Source organism: Enhydra lutris, unplaced genomic scaffold (assembly GCF_002288905.1).
Source record: "Enhydra lutris kenyoni isolate GAN:26980312 unplaced genomic scaffold, ASM228890v2 scaffoldscaffold12, whole genome shotgun sequence".
Classification (NCBI taxonomy): Eukaryota; Metazoa; Chordata; class Mammalia; order Carnivora; family Mustelidae; genus Enhydra; species Enhydra lutris.
This window is the reverse complement of record NW_019154096.1, coordinates 79077943-79097643: the sequence shown is the minus strand read 5'-3', so window position 1 is coordinate 79097643 and position 19701 is coordinate 79077943. Positions and strand designations below refer to the sequence as shown.

The window sequence follows — 19701 nt, the reverse complement described above, 5'->3', positions numbered from 1 at the left end:
TAATTTTATCTTTATTACTTCCCTCTTTTGGTAAACTTTGTCATTCCATTTCCAGTGTTTTTTTGTTCTTTTTTATTATTCACATGGAAGACAATGAATTTTCTTCTGGTCACTCTTCCCTGTCCAGATGCTCCGACACACTGTGATTTTATTATCTTCGTTTCCCAGTTCTCCCACCAAGTATTGTATTTCCTTTCCCCAGGGAATTGTTTTAAGAGTTTAGAAACACGGGCCCCTTGGTTAGCTCCGTCAGTGAGGCACCCGACTCTTGGTTTTGGCTCAGGTCACGATCTTAGGGTCGTGGGATCGAGCTCAGGGTCGTGGGATCGAGCTCAGGGTCGTGGGATCGAGCCCCGCCTCGGGCTCCGCGCCCAGCACGGAGTCTGCTTGTCCCTCTGCTTCTACTCGGCCCCCAATGATGCTCATTCTCTCAGTCTTATTCTCCCTCTCTCAAATAAATAAGTAAATAATCTTTAAAAACACCTCCAGAAAGAAGATCTGTGTGACAAGGGTGTCACTCATTCCTGGTGGTGTGGCACCGTGATCAGCGAATGCCGCCACCATCGTCCATCTGAGGACCCGCTGGGATGTCCATTGTGACCCCATGTCTGCTTGACCATTGTCGCTGTTCCGGGAGCAGCCGAGGTTGCGCAGTCGTACGTTTTGGGGTGTATTCATGAACGCTGCCTGGGGGTCACGCCGGTCTGCACACTGTTTCCCGCCTCCTGTCCCCAGACCCCGAGGCCAGGGTGTCCCGGTCCTGCTGTGCCTTGCCAGCGTCTGTCTCCCCATCACCTGCGTCCTCCCGTGCGGGGCGGATGGCTTATGGCCGCTGCCTCTCCGCTCGCAGAGCAGCCTCCGCAGCACGGAAGGTTTTCTGTGCCTCCCTTGGGGGCCTCGCCGCTGCCCTGTCCGACGCCGGCCGTGATCCTGGCTTTCCCGCCTCTGCCCGTTTCCATCTGCCTACGTGCGTCCCCCTCCCTGCCCCGCGGCCGTCGGGTTCGAGCTACCGCTCCGAGTCGCACTGTCGTGTGGTCTGTGTTCCGCGCGGAGCCGGGTTTTTGTCTCGTGGGCAACTTGCCAGTCTTCGGTGAAACCACCCCTGCGTGTGTTGAATGACTGACACGTTTGATCAAGTCTCGGAAGCATGAATAGCGTCTCTTGGTGTGTTTTCCAGGTTTCTTTCCGTATGTGAGCAATTTCGTTTCCACTCGGAACACACCAATTTTGGTGTTTAGGACAGTCTGTGCTTTTCTTCTGAGCTAACCTTCACCCTAACATCATGTTAATGCCCACGGCCCCACCTCACCTCACACAGGCTTCTCTATCCGGCGGGTCACTTTTAAAAGAGAAGTCCTTGGTGACACTCGGTGGACCATCTCACGGTCCCCTTTTGCTTCTCCCTCATGTCTTCTGATCTGAACGGTTCCTGTGTTTCCAGAACAGGGACATTCACATGCCACCGTCTTACCACCGTCCCACTTCGCCTGTGGCCTCCGGCATGTGGACCGGCATGTGGACCGGCGTTCAGCCCACCCCGTCAGCCCCTTGCGGACATCCGCCACCTGCTCCTCGGTCAGTAAAGCCTCTCCCCTCGTCGATGCCCCCAGAGGTGGGGGCGCGGTGTCTCCTAAGGTCCTCTGAACTCCTGGCCAGCGGGACCGCCTAGTGCACGCGACCTCCCTGTCTCTCCCAAACGCGAGGCTGAGCCATGGCCTCCAACGCTCTTTGGGCTGGTTTCACCGTGGAGATCCCCCACTTTGCTCCAAGGCTCTGGGAAGTTCAGTGTCCCAGCCTCATCGTCAGGCACAAGGACGTCACGGACACTGACGCTGGAGCCGGCCTCTGGCTGGGGACCCCCGAGCACAGGGAGGCACCGGCAGCAGGAAGCCACATCCCGATCGCGGCTGAAGCGCGGGTCCTGTTGCGCCGCGCGGGGCGGCACCTCGGGGCACGGCAGTCAGACGGTGCCGCGGCTTCCTGCTGTTCCTCTTTTACTCCTACGACATTTTCTCTTTTTCCTGCTCATTTTCATTCCTGTTCTTGTCGATTTCCAAGACTTTGCCCACTACCCCTTATTTATTACCTTTTAAAGCAAACGCACCCCCTCTTGGGCCCTTTCTGGCTTTGTCTCCACCTTGGGCAGGCGGCTCGCGTCTCCGCTCTGATGCCACCTCACGTTAAGTCAACTCCCCTTTCACGCGTCTCCGGGTTCTGCCTGTTTGTCTTCTGAGTTCCTGAGATTCTGCCTGGCCGTGTGCTTTGTCCTCACCCTACGCTCCTGCGGGAGTAACTCATCCGGGCTGACCCGCGTCCGGGTTTTCCTGGGCTCGTGTGTCTGGATTCAGAGAGAAGTCCCTCTGAGGCCGGCCAGCCACTCCTTTCCCCTCCGCGTGGCACGTCCAGTCTCCAGCCGAGCGCGTGTGAGGCTCACAGGAGGCTGGGGCTGGGGGAGGGGAAGGCTCTGGGGCCTCCAGGGCTTTCTTGGGGCAGGACGCCTGCTTCTCCAAGTCTGAGGAGACCCACAGCTTCTAATCCACGATGTTCTTCTTTCCAGAAGGTGCAGAGGTTGGGGTTGGGGGATCTCCCCATTTCTAACACGACGCCTATCTTTGGCTTGTTTTCCCTCCTCAGCACACACCTCGTCACCTCACTGCTTGTCAGCGCGTGTGTCCTCGTCCCAAGTCATCACCCTCTCCGGAGGACTGGGCGCTCCCAGGCCTGGTGCTCGTGCCCCACACAGCCGCCCTCCAGCTCCTCTCTTTGGCTCCCGTGATGGCCGGTGCTTAGGCCCGCGAGTACCGCTCCACTCGGTGGGGCCACTCTTGCTGGCTTCCCCTCCCTTCCGAGCAGAGTTCACTGGGCTCTGAGCGCGCTCCGGGAGGGCTCCAGGATGCGGGAGGTTATCTCCACACTCGCCGGGTAGTGGACACGCGCGTGGTGGCCCGTCCTGCTGGCGTGGGGGCTGCGGAGCTCCCCTACACGCAGGGGAACTCAGAGGGCGTGCGCACGGACAGGGGTCAGCGTCCGCTGTTACTATTTTGGAACCAGAAAGCACCTTTCTCCTTTCTGTCGTTTCTCTCCCACGGAGCCCTGCTCAGACCTCACTGAGCTATGGTGCGCGTGCGGGCGCGACCTCAGTCTGTGACAAGCGTTCGTGCTCCTATGGCTGCGCGCTGTACAGACCTTTTCTCTGCATCCTGTTCCGTTCAGTGGGCGGTGTCGCTCGTTCGTGTGTTTAAGTGTTCTTCCATTACTGGATGCTGATAAAACAGTTATGTTTTTCTTTTTTTTTTTTTAAGATTTTATTTATTTATTCGACAGAGAGAAATCACAAGTAGGCAGAGAGGCAGGCAGAGAGAGAGGGGGAAGCAGGCTCCGCGCTGAGCAGAGAGCCCGATGCAGGGCTCGATCCCAGGACCCTGAGATCATGACCTGAGCCGAAGGCAGAGGCTTAACCCACTGAGCCACCCAGGCGCCCCATGTTTTTCTTTATTTAGAATTATTTCCTTAACCTGGATTTACAATCGTGCAATTAATTGGTGAATCAGTATGAAACGTTCCAAGGTCCTTTGCCTAGTTTTCAAGTCATTCTCCAAACTGTTTCAACCGCGTAAACTCCCAGCTGTATTTGGAAGTTTCTGGTGTTTGACCAGGGTTTGTCCCCTCGAATGGCTGCTGACTGCGTTCTACGATGCCTTCTCTGCTTGTTGGGGGAGGATGGCCACAGGAGAAATTCACACCAGGCCATGCAGGCAGAGCGAGGCCGCCGTGTCAGCCTCTGGAGGCTGTCTCGGGGTGCCGGTGCGGCAAGTGCCTGGCCCACCCCTGCTCCGGTCCCAAGGGCCCTCTTCTGCAGCTGGTTTAGGTCTGGAGTGCGTGTGAGCAGCTCCAAGGCCCAGGGCCCAAGCTTCCCCTCTGGGTCCTGTGTCTTGGAGGCTGGGGGGCAGTTCTTCCTAATGGATTCTCATTCGTCCCTGCTTGTCCCATCTCAGTCCACCTTTCCTTCCAAACTGCTGGCCTGAGGATCGAAAGGGACTTAGGGTCCAAACCAGACATAGAGTCGCAGCCTTGAGCAATCTCCCTACCTTGGCCATGCCGTGGAGGGCCTAGTCCTTTTGTGTATCTGCTCCTGCCACGGCTAGCATCCTGCTTCTGTGACCAAACCCTGCCCTCCCGCTCTCACCATCAGCAGTGGTCCTGGAGGGGCTGGAACGGCATGTGTTCCCATGAAGCACAGTCATGGGGTCAGGCTGTCTGCCACTAATCGCAGTCCTGGAAAGTAGAGTGCCCAGAGGGGCTCTGATCCAGGTCATCACAAGCCCACTGTTTTCCATTAATGACCTCGGGGGCGTCTTTGACACCAGCTGTGAGCATCTGGAAGCCAGGGACTGTCTCCTTTGCCCCCATCCTGACCCCGGTGCCGCACAGTGCCCAACACATGGTGGCCGTTAGATTAACCTTTAAGGCCATCAGCTTCTCGGCCTCAATGTCTCCCTCCTGGCCCAAAGCTACTCTGAGGCCTGCGGGATCCTTTTACCTGCTTGAAATGAAAGGAAGACCATCCATCATCCGTGGAAGGCTTGTGGGGTGTAATGAAACACTTAGTGCAAACTGTCCTGATGATAACTGGTGCCGCTCAGACAGGAGAGAGTGGGAGTCATCTATCCTGTGCAGTAACCAAAACCACAAAATATTTATTGAAAAGTTTTTTAAAGTGTCATTCTACTTGCAAATGCTGTGCTGCAGACATATGTCAACCGAGTATGCCTTCGGCACGAAGACGCAAGCGAACAGAGATATTTTAATTTGAGCTACAGTACGCGCCTCGTCTGACAGCTTTATGCTGAATCTCACGGCCTCCGTATGCTGCGGCCGATGACGAAGCTGTCTCCTTTTATTCCCAGCACGGAGAGCGGGGTGGTAGGGCAGGGAAGAGGCCACGCAGTGAGCGCCTACTGGGTGCGAGGCACTGAGGTCAGTGATCGGCTTTGCGTTTTAGCAAATGCTCCCAGGAACGGTCCGAGAGAGCCTCGTCCCCCACGCGCATACGGGGAGACAGGCTCAGACGGGATGAGGAGCCTGTCCACAGCCGCGCAGACGGTAATTGGCAGAGGCGCGGTTTTATCTCAGAACCGTGGAATAAAAAAGCTGTTGTTTGTTTTCCTTAGGCCCAGAGATAGCAAGGCTGCTCTCAGCAGGCGGACGAGACAGGAGGGCTGCACACTCTCAGCATCTCTGTTACTGTCCCCGGGTAGCCGTCCCCAAGCCCAGAGGAGAGAACAGGGAAGGGCCCCAAAGCGGCAGGCCGGGGACGTGGAAGGGGTAGTCTCCTCACTCCGGGTTCCAAGGAGGAGGCACGCCGGGTGCAGGCAGGAGCTTGGACGAACAGGGAGGCACTGGACGGGACAGCCAGTGTGGGCAGGGGAGGGCGTCCGCGGGGCTTTGGAGGGTCCCACCGTGCTGGAGGACAGCTCCACGCTCCCTGTCGGGAGGAAGCAAGAGGCGACTGTGTAGCCACCGCAGAGAGCCGGCTTTGCCCTGCCTACAGGCACCCCACGGACACCCGCCTCAGGACACGCGGACCTCATGGCTGGGGACCTGTTCCACTCCACCCGTGGGTCCCAGTCCCAGTTCTCATGGTCTACACTGCCAGGGGACACCAGCCACAAACAAGCCACTTCTCTTCTTACCTGCCCCGTACATGGGAGAGCTTCAAGGTAAAGTCCCTCCCCAATTAGTAGTGCGCGTCTCTTCCAGAAGCCTGTCCACATCTGCCCTGTGGGCTTACAGCTGAGACATCGCGGGCTGTTACCCTGGGCTGTAGGAAATTCACAAACCCCGAAAGTCCATATAAAATTCAGTCTATGTGTGTCTGTGTGTACGTGTGTGTATATGTGTGTCTGTCTGTATGTGTACGTGTGTGTGTGTGTGTACGTCCATGTGTGTGTACATGTGTGTCTGTGTGTATGTGTGTGTTAGAAAACCAAATTCCAGGGCCCACCCCAGAGCAACGCATCAGAGACGGGGGACGCATCAGTGGACAGCAATGTGGGGTATAATGAGCCCCCAGGAGACACAAATGCCCGCACAGGTCTGAGACCACGGCCCCGGGACGCAGAGGGAAGGTGAGCAAGGACGCAGCCCCGGGGCCTCCAGCAGAAGGCGGGCAGCGAGCAGAGAAGCAGCCAAGAGCGGCCTCCCACGCCTGCGGGCCTGGAGCTTATCTGAACCGTCACGTACTAAGTGACCTCTTCATCTTCCCAAAATGCTCACAGCCATCTGCTTGTTTGGCCTGTGAAAGGGATTTGTTTTTATAGTTAATATCAATATATCGAGGCTATGTGTGCTAAGAAAATTATTTTCATATTTCAATCACATCACAAATGAGGCAGCGCAACTAGAAGCCGTCTTCCTGGAGGCTGGGCGCCCCGCGTGGCAAACAGTGATCCGTCCTGCCAGCGAGCATCTGTCCGCCGACTGGACGGGTCCCCGTGGAAGTTCGGGGTCCTGGGACACGGCGGCCGCACAGCACCTCCGTGTGGGCTTCTTCGTGGCAAAGACTCTGTCCCGGACCAAACTTTGAACATTCCTGGAGCCCTCTCTCCACCTGGGCCTCGTCCTTGGACCTGTCCTTGGCCTGCATAGACCTGCAAGAATCCTGCTGAGTCGGTTCAGCGGGGGCCACTCCAGCTGTCCGCTCCCCTTCGCCATCCAATGGCTCCTCGTCCCCAGGCTTGATGCCCTTGGTCTGCCCCCAGCAAGAGTCCTGCCAGGTTGGTTCTACGAGGCCCTCCCCACCCTGGTAGCCCCTCCCAGGTGTTTTCCACCCACTGACCAGACCCCGCTCTGGTGCCACTCAGTCCCCAGCCGTGTTTCCTGTGTTTGGAGTCGGGCTCAGTCCTCCCGGAGCCGCCCTGCCCTGCTGCGGTCGTGCGGAGTGAAGTTGTCTCTTGCATCCTGAACGAGCTGCTGGGTCTCCTCCCCTCACACCACCTCTGCCCGCAGTCGCCACCTCTGACGCCCCAAAGGTACACCCTTCTCACTAGACGTTGCCCACGATGTGCCCCTTCAGGGTCTGGCCCCGTGGGTGCCCGACTCCCGGGGAACTGAGGAAGAGCGGCCTTCCCCAGGTTGGGGGGCTCTTGCGCTCGGGACCTGCTGTTTACTCAGCAGTTCTTCTCCAGGCCAGGGCGCTCGCATGTCTTTGTGCATTAGCCGGAGAGGCTCGGTACAGTTATGAGCACGTCCACACCCTGGAGACTAACACCACAGGGCTTCCCTCCTGCTCAAGCCACGGTCTAACCCGTGCTCTCAAGGCCTGGGCCGCAAGATCCCCCTGTGCACACCAGCCAGTGAGGACAGAGAGAGGCTGTACGAGGTCTGCCTGTGCCGAACCCACTCTGCACACAACACCACCCTCCTGCCCATTTACACTCCAACGCTGAGAACCAGGCATGCGGGCACCAGGGTCTGGAATGTTCCAGCTCACTTCTCGGGCAGAAGGGGGAGGCCCCAGGCTGCCTCTGAGCCACAGTACAGTGGCTCAGTGACTGTACAGTGATTGTAATCTGAGCAGGTGGGGGGTCGGCCCCTGGAGTCTGGGCTCATGTGACAATAATGTTTCCATCACTGACCCGGTCTGGGCAGCGAGGCCGTCCGTCCCTGGTAATGACGTCTTCCACCCTGAGTCGCGCAGTGCCCACCACGGGGAGCGTGCTATGGTCTGCGCAGGACCCCCTCCCACCCCCTCCCACCCCCTCCCATCCCCTCCCATCCCCTTCCATCCCCTCCCATGCAAACAGTGCTTTTGTAGACCCCCTTCACTTCCCACCTCAGGATATCCCAATCCCACTGAAAACTCATGGACCCCATGGGAGCCCCAGCACCAGAACCCCCATACGCTTTCTCCGTGTCCCAGGGACGGGACATGCGTGTCCACGCTGACCTGGACTCCACACGCTTTCTGCTCCAGGTCTCTCCGCTTACATTCCTGCCCTCATCGCCCCAGCCCGTGACCTTGGCACCACCTTGGGCTTGTCTAAGGGCCCCTCCCTGTATCTGTCACCCAGTCTGATGCACCATGGGTTCCTACAGTTAATACTCGTATTAGTTACCAGAAAGTTATTCACACGCCCGTGTGTTCCACTAGATTTCAGAATGAATCCTTAGAAGAGATTATGGCTGAATTAGAATAACTCCCACCCAGACAGCCCCGTGCCGTATCAGATCCGCCATGTTCCGGGCCCGCGTGCGGTGCATCTATCCCCCTGAGTGGTGCGCACTGCGAGGCCATCTGAGGAGAGAGGCGGCCACTGCCATGACATCCACGGACGCGAGAACCGATTCTATCCTGCGTGGAGCCTCCCGGGCCATGTCTTCTGCTAAGTGGTGCTGGGTTCACTTAGAGACAACTGGTGAGTTGAGACGAGTCTTCAAACTGTCGAGGTTTTGTCCCTGGGTCTGGTGTGACTCCCCCTACCCTCACCACATGGGCCCCCGAGATGTGGTTTAGACTGTGCTCCCTTGCAAGGTCCCCACACCCAGAGGAAGCATCTTCCGGGCTGTCCATGGAGAAATGTGCATTTTAGAGCAAGAGGGTCGACGGCTAGACGCCTGCAGTCAAAAGCCCAGGGGCGCACGTGGGGACCCACAGAGGTCCCCAGACACCTAGACCTCAGACGACATCCTGCCTCCTTTCCACCCTGCTTGGCCTCGATGGAGTGGCTGACCCCCATGTAGGCCCTCCTTCACCGTGGGGGTCTCTGGGTCTCCACACCTCAAGTGAGCATATTAGACGTTTCTTTTCTAAAGAAAAAACAATAATACTTAGCTCTCCTATAGAGCTCTCCATCTTCAAAGCAGTTTCACACACAGAGCAGTAAAAGCGAATGCAGACTTGTAAAAGTAACACTGTAAAGATGCCTGGGAATTATGAACGTGCCATAAGTAAAATTAAATTGTGGTGAGAGTAGGAGCATTATTTTTATGCCTAGAAAACCTTACTTACAAATTAACTGTAGAGAATCCAGCAACTCATATTTTTAAAGTTCGTGTTTTAAAACCGTTATCAGCCAGGTGCGCATCCTCGACCGGCCTCTGAGGAGAAATCAACCGTGTTCTTGTGGCATGCGCTGGAATGCAGGGTTCCTGGGCCGGAGCGCCCACCTCCCTTCCGGGGCCCTGAGCCCTGCAGGGTCACGCCTTCCCGCGCCATGTGTAGGGACGGCCACTCTGCCCAGGCCCCTCCGAGGGCGGCGGGAAGCTGGGCTGGGCCAGAGGTCTGCACTCCAGGGTCTTCGGGCTGTCCTGCAGGAGCCCGGGGGTACCCGGCACGGAAGCGTGTGTCCTGAGTCCCTTCTGTCTCTCGCAGGCCCCGGAGCTGTGAGCGTGCTTGCGGGCAAAGCAGCTCATCCCCCACCAATTTCCCCGTTTCTCCCACTTGCTCCTTGTTCGCCCCAGGGCTGCCCTGCCTAACCCGTCCCCTCCGTGGCCTCTGGCCACCAGCTGCAAGTGTCCTTCGGGTAGATCACAATCAGCCCCTGGCCGAGGTCCAGGAACCCACCCAGCAGCTTCTCCTCATGCAGGAAGCACCAGCTTCCTAACCCAGAGCAACCCCCCACCCCCGCGGTCCTGCCTCCACCCAATCCAGCCCATCCCTAGAGGGAGGAACACTGGACGGACGCATTTGCCACCCGTTGCCAAAACATCCTTCAAAACTTTCATGGTGTTTATTACATTTCAAAAATGAGTCACCGCAGGTCCCGTGTTAGGGATTGTCGTGACTGAATGAGAACGACCGCCAGGCCAGCCGGGCTATGTGTGGGGCTCACCTCCGGGTCTGGATCCCCGTGTCCTCCCGCAGCATCTACACGGGGTCCTGGTGCTCCTCTCCCAGACCTCCGGAGCTGAGGCTGCGCGTCCGACTCTGGGGAAGGTGCCCACCGGGGGCCGAGCCCACGCCCGGGCTCCCGTGTGTCCCGCCCCCGCCCCGCCCTCCCGCGACCTCGGGGGGCCTGTGCAGGGGAGCGGAGGCCGGGCGCGCCATTGCTTTCACTCGCAACACTTCTGACGTCGGGCACGTGGGGTTTCCCGCACCAACAGCCGCGCCTTCAACTCTGCGGATGCCGGCGGAGCTCTTACGGTTCAGTTCAGCTCTGACACCGAGGTCGCGACGTTGGTGCGAGACCCTACAGACGTTCGGCCCCACAGGACGGCCCCCACGTGTCTGGGGCGCCCACTCAGCCGCAGAGCTGAGGGTTCCCACTCTCCCCTCCTCAGATGCCATCATCTTCTAGAACATCTCACAGACTCTGAAAGCACTTGACTTGCTGTGACCAGTTCATTAGAAGGGACGCACTTCAGGAAGAGTCGAGGGGAAGAGAGGCACAGGGCGAGGGCGTGCGGGCCTCCCACGTCCCCCACCGCCAGGGCGCACATACTTCCCGCCGCGTCCGTGTGTTCACCAGCCTGGAAACTCTCCAGATGCTGTTGTTCAGAGGCATTAAAGAGGCTCCATTACAGGTGCCTGGGGGGCTCCGTGGGTTAAGCCTCTGCTTCAGCTCAGGTCATGATCTCAGGGTCCCGGGATCGAGCCCCACATTGGCCTTCTCTGCTCAGTGGGGAGCCTGCCTCCCCCTCTCTCTCTGCCTGCCTCTGTGCCTACTTGTGATCTCTGTCTGTCAATTAATAAGTAAAATCTTAAAAAAAAAAAAAAAAGAGGTTCCGTTACCACACGGTGACTGATGCAGTCACTGGCCGTCCGTGATCAACTCGCTCCGCAGCCACGTCCCCTCGCCGGGGGCTGGGCATGCCAACACTCACACCGGTTCTGCTGACCACCAGCTCCCACCCCGCTCCTGTCCAGAAGCGTCAGACCCCAGGCATCGCCCCCGCACACGAAAGACACTATTACCTCCGGAGACCCCAAACACTTTCTGAGTTCGGTGCCAGGACCCCAAGACGACAAAGACCGAGTGCGTGTTTCCTCCTGTGGCTCGGCCGCACAGGCTTCCCGCCTGGACACACGGCACCCGGCACGGACCTAGCGCCTGCACACGCCAGCCGCCATGACCTGACCGTGACCGTCGGAGCAGCTGGAGCTCCAAGGTCACGCCAAGGACCAACTTCCAGGCGCCCATCCCCCCTCCCCCACTCCTCACGCTGCCGGGTGAGGGGAAGGAGAAGCGACATCACGTGACTGCGACCCTGTGAGGCACCGCAGTGACCAGGCTCTGTCGTCCACGGCTTCAGTAGCACCGAGCTGTGGTAAGGAAGATCATCTTCTTCCATTCCCCTCCGACCCGGAAGAACTAATGGGTTCCTACGTTTTCCAAATCCTGGGGGCCTCAAAATTTCTTGCTGCTTTCCTTAGTCCTGTTCTCACGTCTCCAAATAGCTCATCCCTCAAATTCCCTTCAAGACTCCAGGTCCGTGGATCTCCTGTTTCTCTCTCGGACGCTGCTGCTCCAGGAGGAACCTCATTTGGGGAAATAACCCTGTGCCATTATGTCGCAATTGAAGGGGACTTGGCCGCCTCCCTGACTGCAAGTCCCGGGGACTTTAAGGCAGGAACAAGCCGATCGAGGTGACTGGAAACACACGCCACTCTCCTGTCTGGGAACCACCCCACCAAAACCTGCAGTTGGTACGAAGAACAATTCTGAAGTGAAGGAGAAACATTCATCGGCCAAGAGTAGAGGAATAATTACCTTCCCTTGCAGGAACCACTCAGCCAGGAGTAACAGAGACGTTCACGTTCTCCAAACACCGTCCAGGAGCCGCCGCATCCTCGCAGCTACCTTGCAGTGGGACGCATTCTGGCCGGTGGTTGTGCAGGATGAGGCATAGAAGAGGGGCAGTGGGACTTCCTCAGGCCCCTTCCACAGCTGGAGTGACCAGCACCATGTGCATGGTGAGGCCTCAGGCCCTGAGTGAGTAAGAAAGACCTGTCCCCCGGCCCGTGCCGCGTGAAGCATGAGCCAAACAGGCCCGTCTCTCTTGAGCTGAGTCCGTGAAATTCTGGGGACACTTCCCGCGGCACCAGACCTGCTGGAGCTGACTAACAAGTCGTGGGCTGAGGAGGTGACATTCGGAAGTGCTTGGTCAGGGCGGGACTTGGGACCAACTGCACTGAGCACTTTCGTGTTTCGGGGATCAGAGGCAGTGCCCAAGGAAAGTACCAGAAATATCCCGGACATCGGAAGGTACAATCAGCTCCGTGGCCACCGTAAAGGGACAAAATGTACCAGAATGACAACTACCAAGCGTGTCATTGGACCGGGAGCATACGCCACGCTCCTGTGTCCAGTGGGCCGGCGTCTGCCTGACGCTGCCCAGCCCGGGCTTGGGGGATCCGCCTCTGGAAAGGCAGCTCGTTCCCTAGACGTTTCCTCGTGGAGTGACCGGACGTGCTCTTGTCTCCTTCTTACAATCCGAGCGTGGGGGTCGCCCGCCGCAGACGGCTTCCCAGACCTCGCTGTCCCTCGCGCTCCCGTCTCACACGCAAGAGATCCGTCTCTGGCTTATCTCCCCGGCACGTCTGCCAGCGGTCACGCGAGTTACGTGTTTCCGTGTCCAGGTCGGTTAGCAGACCCGTAAGGAGGGAGAGAGCAGGAACCAAGAAGAGTGAATCCCAATGTAGTTTCTGGGTGAGAGGAGGAAGGAAAGCAGCTTGAGGTGGGGCTGAGACCTCAGAGCGTCTTCCAGAAAAGAAGCAGCTGGCAGGGCCCTGCCCTCCATCTCCCCAGGGCCCGCAGGGGTGCCAGCAACGAGCAGCTGCGGGAGATGGGGTGAACGCCATCCTGGAGGGGTCTCCGCCTCACAGCACACAGCTCCCCAGACACCCGACCCCAATGCTGCCCTCCATGACCAAATCCCGCCCGAGAGGTTTCAGCAAGCGCCCCTCACTCGGGACGGCCGCCCCGCTGGGCCTGGAAGCATGAGTTGTGGAAACGGCGAGCAACCAGGGCAGTGGTTCGCTCTCACAAGTCCGCATGCTGCTCACTCATCATCGGTCTCTGTCACGTGCAGTCAGAAGCCGCTGGAGATGTGACCCCACACCAAGGCGTGTCCAGCAGGTGACAGAGCCACGAGGTCTGTCTCCGCCAGGGCAGACTCTGAGAGCGGTTTCCACGGAGAGCATTTGTGCGAGGGGAGGCGATGAGTGTGGGAATGAGCGGACCGGGCTCTCCGTATCCCAGGATTTGTTCAGAAACGTTGTCTTGTCAACCTATATTCCGTAGGTGGTTGCCCCTGTCTGCCCCGGGGATTTCGCAGGACAACACTGAGAGCAGCAGACTTGGTCCAGGTGTGGGACCATCAGGTGTTGGGATGCTTGTCCCCATGCTCTTTTAGTGCAGACTTTCAGTCCCGATGTTTCTGCCAATACCGCAGCTGTCGGCGGATGCCATGTCCCGAACAGCCGGAATGAGGCCGTCGCTAACACCAGGGCTAAACGAGTTTAAGAAGCAAGCCCTCTGCTCAGGGCACCATGGAGGGGACATGCCGGGGCACACCTACCCTTTTCTTGGCTCCGTCCTTCTGCTGTCCCCTGAGCAATGTCTATGGCATCCTCCTGTCCCTCCAGGAACCACGCCTACCGGGCGTGTCCACCCCCAATGCTGACCTCATGCCTGTGTCCATCAGAGCTGCCGTGCTCTAGTGTCAGGACGCCTGGTGCAACGGAACAAGTTATCACGACCTCAGCCTTCCGAACTCAACAAGCAATTTTAAAATCAGACGTTACTAACGCCCTTCTGAGGTTCTGCTTATCTGAACCCCAGGTGTCACGGCACCTGCGCACTGTGGGACGCCCGGAGCCTTGCAAGCCTGGAAGCCTTCCTCCAAGCCTGCCGATGGAAACGCCTCCCCTGACCGACCAGCCAATGGGAGATGTCCTTACCGGCCTCCGTCGCTCTACACGGAAAACGGTAACCATCCGAGCGGGTTGCCTGGAGTCTGCACCCCCTGACCCTGCTCTCCACTGCACGTCTGGAGGGAGATGCACGCGCCCCTTTGCGCACCATGCAGAGTAGCTAGATTTTCCACGGGACTTTCTGGAGCCCACATCCCATCTCAAGCGTAGACTTCCTCAGGGAACGGCTACCTAGGGGCCACGTTAGAGGCTTTTATGATATTGAAAGTTTCGGAAGCCTGAGTTCACTTACTGACAATGGTGTTGCGGATGGAACTGTGTTTCCTAAGAACTCGGTCAACTTCATCCCGACTTCCAGGCACTGCGCCACTAATACTGGCTCATTTTCCAACACTCTCACCATCAAGGGAGGGGGCAAGAAACGTGTCTACTTAAAACTAAAGGCATTAAGGAGGGATGCCCTTAAGCACGGTGGGATTTTTTTTTTCTTTATAGAAATGATGGCTCTCTCTGAAGGGAGTTAGAGTTGAAAATCATTGCTTTTACTGAAAACCCAATGGTCTAATAGTTTAGGCAGTTTTACATAGAATCTGCCTGTGACATACATAGCTTTTAGCAATAATTTTCAGAGAAAAAACTTTGCCATTAAGTACAGCACTTATCATGTGACGTAAGATGTCACAACCCAGCATTCCCATTTGGGGAGCAGCAGGAGGAAGGAGACCAGGGGTAGCTCAAGGGGGCTGAGTCCAGCCCATAACCGTGCAGCTCCGGTGGCCCTGCCAGTCTTTGTCGCCTCTCCTGGCAAGCGACACGTGTGCCTTTCAGCGGAGCATCTGGGGACATGGCCTTGGCTTTGCAGAGCGGCCCTGACATGCAGGATTCTCTTGTCAAGGTGACATTGCCACCCTTCCTTCTAACCAATTGCCTCTGCAACGCAACGCAAAGCCGGAAGCTGCCTGAGTACCCCAGGAGTCCCTTCTCCGCATGGTCCTGGACTAGAATCGCCCAGAGAAGCATCTGCAAGACGCCGTCACGGAAGGGGCGTTTTCTCCGAAGACAGATGCAGGCAGGCGGTGGGCGCAGGTGACATTCTTAGCAGCTCTACTAGAGGCCCCCACAGGGGCCTAAGACAGGGAGCAGGAGTTCCTAGAGGCTCTTGAGATTGGCAGAGGGCACAGTGAACCCACACTCTGCATCAGGTCTGATGCGGCCGTTGGGGCATGACAATGGACTTGGCAAAGTCACTGTTCCCAAAAGCCCAAGGCATCATTTAAATGGACAAATAAGCAAAAGTAAGTACATCTTCATGAGATATGCGCCCCCGGGGGTAGAACCAGGAGCTGAGGGCAGAAGAGAACGCCCTACCGGTGGAGACGGTTGGACAGGGTGTTGACGTCTCAGCCAGGATAGAGTGGGGGTGGGGCGGGGGGGACACTGGGCGACCACCCCTGAGAGTCCCGCAAAGGTGGTGTGCAGTTGCAAACCCCACAAAAAGTGAATCGTGTTAACCAAGTGTACAGCATTCGTATGCAGACAAACAAAGTCAGAGGAACAAAGTCAGAGACGATGAAGTAAGTGGAGACGACCACTCGCTCATGGATGCGAGGGCCCAGGACGGCTGTGGAGTCTGTTCTTCCCCAAGCGATCTCCTGATCAAGCCCAGTCTCCCTCGGACACAGGCCTGTTGTTCGTGGGTATTGACAAATGGGCTCTACCGTGTTCGCGAGAAGTTAAAAGATCAACACTGGTCAACACGACGCAGAGGAAGAAGGAAACGGGAAGGAGTCAGGCAAGACTAACGAAGACAGCGTGGCGAGAAGCAGAGACGGGTCGACGGATGGGACAGAAAGCCCAGAAACAAACCCACACGCATGCAGTCGGCTGGTCTGTGACAGAGAAGACGATTCAACAAAGCATAGTCTTCTCAACAAGCCGTGCTGGACCAAACGTCAAAAAAGAATCTAGGGGCGCCTGGGGGGCTCAGGTGGTGTTAGGTGTCAGCCTTCGGTGCAGCTCATGATCTCGGGGTCCTGGGATCAAGCCCCGCATCAGGATGCCTGCTCTGCGGAGAGCCTGCTTCTCCCTCGGCCTGCTGCTCCCCTGCTTGTGCTCGCACGCTCTCTGTCAAATAAATAAAATCTTTTTAAAAAAATGAATGTAGACGTAGACCTTGTGGCTTTACAAAAATTAACTCAAAACGCATGGTAGACATAGATATAAAGGGCACTGCTGTAAAATACGGAGTAAGACATCTAAGAAAATGCATGTGACCTTGGGTGTAGCTGTGAGTTTTTAGACAACACCAAAAGCACGACTTGCGAAAGTAAACAATTAAGTTAGATGTTATTAAAATGTAAAAATTCTGTTCTTTGAAAGACACTGTTAAGATAATGAAGAGACAAGCCACAGACTGGGAGAAAATATTTGCGACCTCAATCTAATGAGGGACTGGGATCCAAAATACACAAAGAGCTCTAAAAACTCAACAATAAGGAAACAACCCAGTCACGGGGGAAAGATCTACACATACAGGTCACCAAGCAGAAATGCAGATGGAAAGTACACAGGTAAACAGATGCTCCCGTCACCACCCTGGGTATTACAAGTCACAGCAGCGGTGAGGTTTCACCAAACCCGGAACGTCCGACATCCCAAACGGACAACATCCAGTGTAGTCAAGGAAGCAGAGCACCGGGAAGTCATCTGTCCCTGGTGGGCATGTGGAAAGCCCCACAAGTCACGCTGGGAGGTGCCAGAGCCGTTCCCCACAAGCTAATAAACACCATCTTACTAAACAATATGGTAATCATGATTTTAGGTACTTATAGCCCATTAATTTGAGAGTTTATGTCTAAAAAAAAAAAAGACGAATTAGGAATGTGAATGTTTATAGCACCTTAATTCATAATTGTTAAAAAACAGAAGCAGTTCAAGATGTACCTTCAACAGGAGAGTGGATGAGCCGATCACGTCCGTCTGGACAATGGGGTGTTATTCACAGATAAAAATAGATGAACTATCAAACCACAGAAAAGGACAGGGAGGAAATCTAGATGCATGTTGCTGAGTGAAGGAAGTCAGTGAGAGAAGGCTACCTGCTGTACCACTCCAATTTCCTTTGGGAAAAGACAAAACTACAGAGATAAGAAAAAGTGTCAGTGGTTGTTAGAGTTTCGGGAAAGGGAGCAGACTGAGTGAAACATGGATTTTGAGGGCAGTGAAATATTCTATATGATGCTATAATAGGTACACGGGTCAAAGTCAGAACTTCACAGAACAAAGAGTGTCCTTAATGTGAGCAAGTTAATAACGTGAAGTAGGGGTCCCGGGCAGGAGCATGGATGGACAAGAGCGTCTACCTGTGTTGCACGAGCAGGAAACGAGCTCCCTGGAAGTGGGCAGGGAGGCGTGGATGTAAAGGACTCGGGGGTGAGTGGATCTGTGAGACCTTGGACATCAACTCTGTGCCCTACCTGGAGGCTGGTGTCCCCAAGGACGCCCACTGACAGTCCCGGCGATGTTCCCCGTGCCTGGTGGGATTGAACAATTGAGTAAATCAATGATGGTGGCGGGATCCTGGCTTCTTCTGTGAGGAGGAAACTTCCAGATAAGCAAGGACAGGGCCAGGATGGGCGGTGAGGTAACGGACCAGCCTCCCGACATCAGTAGGAACACGCGTTCAGCCTCATACGGATGCGGATGTGCGCAGTCTTTGCAGCTGTGTACACGTGAGTGTGCACACATCTGGGTCCTCGCTCCGCCAGCTGGACGCCTGCAAAGAAATGACGTTCCAGGAGCAGCAAACACACCCGGAGCCTGTGTTTGTCTCCAATGACATAATCCATTAAAAAGAACCGGAGCTCCTCGGAGAAATGGATGATTCTGTGGGACCTGCCTGAGGTGCCTCGTAGTGCCCAATGTAAGGAGGGGTTCAGGAAAATTCCACAGTGGTTGGTGTTAGGGACCAAATGCTTCTGTGCCCCTGAATCCATGTGTTCAAATGCCTCAGTACAGAAGTATTGGGGGGGTGGGTCTGGGAAGTGATGAGGTCGAGGGCAGAGCCCTTGCGATGGGATTAGTGCCCTTAGAGAAGGGACCGTGGGGCGCTTTCCACCCTTGAAGATACAGCAAGATGACCCTCTGTGAGCCAGGGAGGGGGCTCGCCATCGGACGCTGGATGTGTGTCCTGGCTCCCAGCCTCCAGCACGGTGGGAAACAAGTGCCTGCCGTTCGAGCTGCCCAGCACATGGCCGACCCCGGCAGATGGCCGTCCCGTTAGAGCAGCGTGACCGGACTAAGACCATGAGTTGGCCAAAGGGCCCAGGCACCAAGCGAAAGTAGTCTCCGTGTCCAATGCTGGAGTCATCGAAGCAGCAAAACTAAGCGGTATCCGATCAGAGCCCATGATACAAAATAAATATCCATGTGTTTGTCCCAATGTAAATAAGTGATTAACAGTTTTCAATGGCCTTGGAGCAAATGACCACAGACTTGGTGGCTTGGAACAGAGAAATGCATTCTCTCACGGTTCTGGAGGCTGGAAATCTGAAATCTCTACCATGGGGCTGAGACCACGCTGTGGTAGGGCCACTCCTTCTGGGCAGCCTCCTGCACGACAGCCTCCTGCCACTCCTGGTGGCTGCCAGGGGCCAGCTGGTGGCCTCCCCACGGCCTTCTAGCCCAGCACAAGCAAACCTGCCTCTGCCCTGTCATCAGGCAGTCTTCTCCTACACCCAGCTCCCCCACCCACTGCTCCTTAAGTGCAGGCTGCCCGTGATGACTTCCTTCCAGACAGCACAGCGCGGAAGGAGGGAGAGGTGACCTTACAGTGGGAAGACTGACAGACCCAAGCCCAGCCAGGGGCGCAGGCAACAGCGACAGTCGACATTCGTGGATCACGCAGGGTCTGTGCCCTGAAGAAGCTCTGATGAAAGCGACAGGGCGTCTCCCCGGTCTCTCCCCAGACCCATCACCCTAGTCCCATCGTGCAAACACCACGCAGATTCTAATAGAGGGGCACGCCAAAAACACCGCGGCGGCACTCCTTAACACCGCCAAGGTCAAACGCGATCACGAAGACGGTTATGGAGTCACAGAAGGCAAACATCAGGCAAAAACTTGGGGAATCTGAATAAATGTTAGTCAATAATGAATTTTTGACATGTTTGCATTGGTTGTTACAAATGCATCATAGCAACTCGAGATGTCAGTGAAGGGAGACCTGGGCACATGGTACGTGGTGGGCTCTGTGATGGGCTCAGGTTTGTCTGTGACTCTGAAACCGCTTTACAGAGGAGTCTATTTACTTAAAAAGTTAACAGAAATGAGGAAGGAGTCCCCGTCCACTGTGTCCTCTGCACCAGAGAAACGCACGTCCGTGCTCTCGTTCATTCTCAGGATGGAGGGTCCGTGAAGGCACGGCTGTCACTCAGGTGTTTCTCAGGAGCAAAGCCTCCTGGTTTGCTTCTGCTTCAGCTTGTCCTGAAACTACTCAAGTCTGGGTTTTGATGTGGGTGTAGGAATTGCTTTCGGAAACGTGCATGCCGCTGGGGGAGAAACCGTTGTGAAACCAGTCCGGAAGCGGAAGCCTGTCTGAGGGTCTCCCCGGCACAGGAAGCTGTTTGGGGATGGTTAGTACCGCGAAGCTCTTCTTTTCCTATCACATTTCGAGGCAGGCAACCAGACTTCCTGTCCTAGAAACAGGATTAGGTCACCTAGAAGTCGTCCAGAACTGAGCAGTACCAAAAGTTCCAGAATGTCCTAAATCAGCCAGGTGCGCTCTCATGGGATCCCACTCTCTGGGACTCCCTCCATCCTTCTCC

At 56.3% G+C, this 19701-nt stretch overlaps 1 long non-coding RNA gene across 3 annotated transcripts; it reads left to right on the top strand.

Moving 5' to 3' along the window:
- Positions 1–3562: 3562 nt before the first annotated feature.
- LOC111145391 lies at positions 3563–10552 on the top strand. Of its 3 annotated transcripts, XR_002640467.1 has the most exons (4): positions 3563–5720; positions 6392–6776; positions 6864–7031; positions 8153–10552. It is a non-coding gene; the product is annotated as an uncharacterized LOC111145391 (long non-coding RNA). The 3 variants fall into 3 exon arrangements; XR_002640468.1 differs by lacking the exon at positions 3563–5720 and having other exon boundaries at positions 5963–6776; positions 8210–10552; XR_002640466.1 differs by lacking the exon at positions 3563–5720 and having other exon boundaries at positions 5963–6776.
- Positions 10553–19701: the final 9149 nt, after the last annotated feature.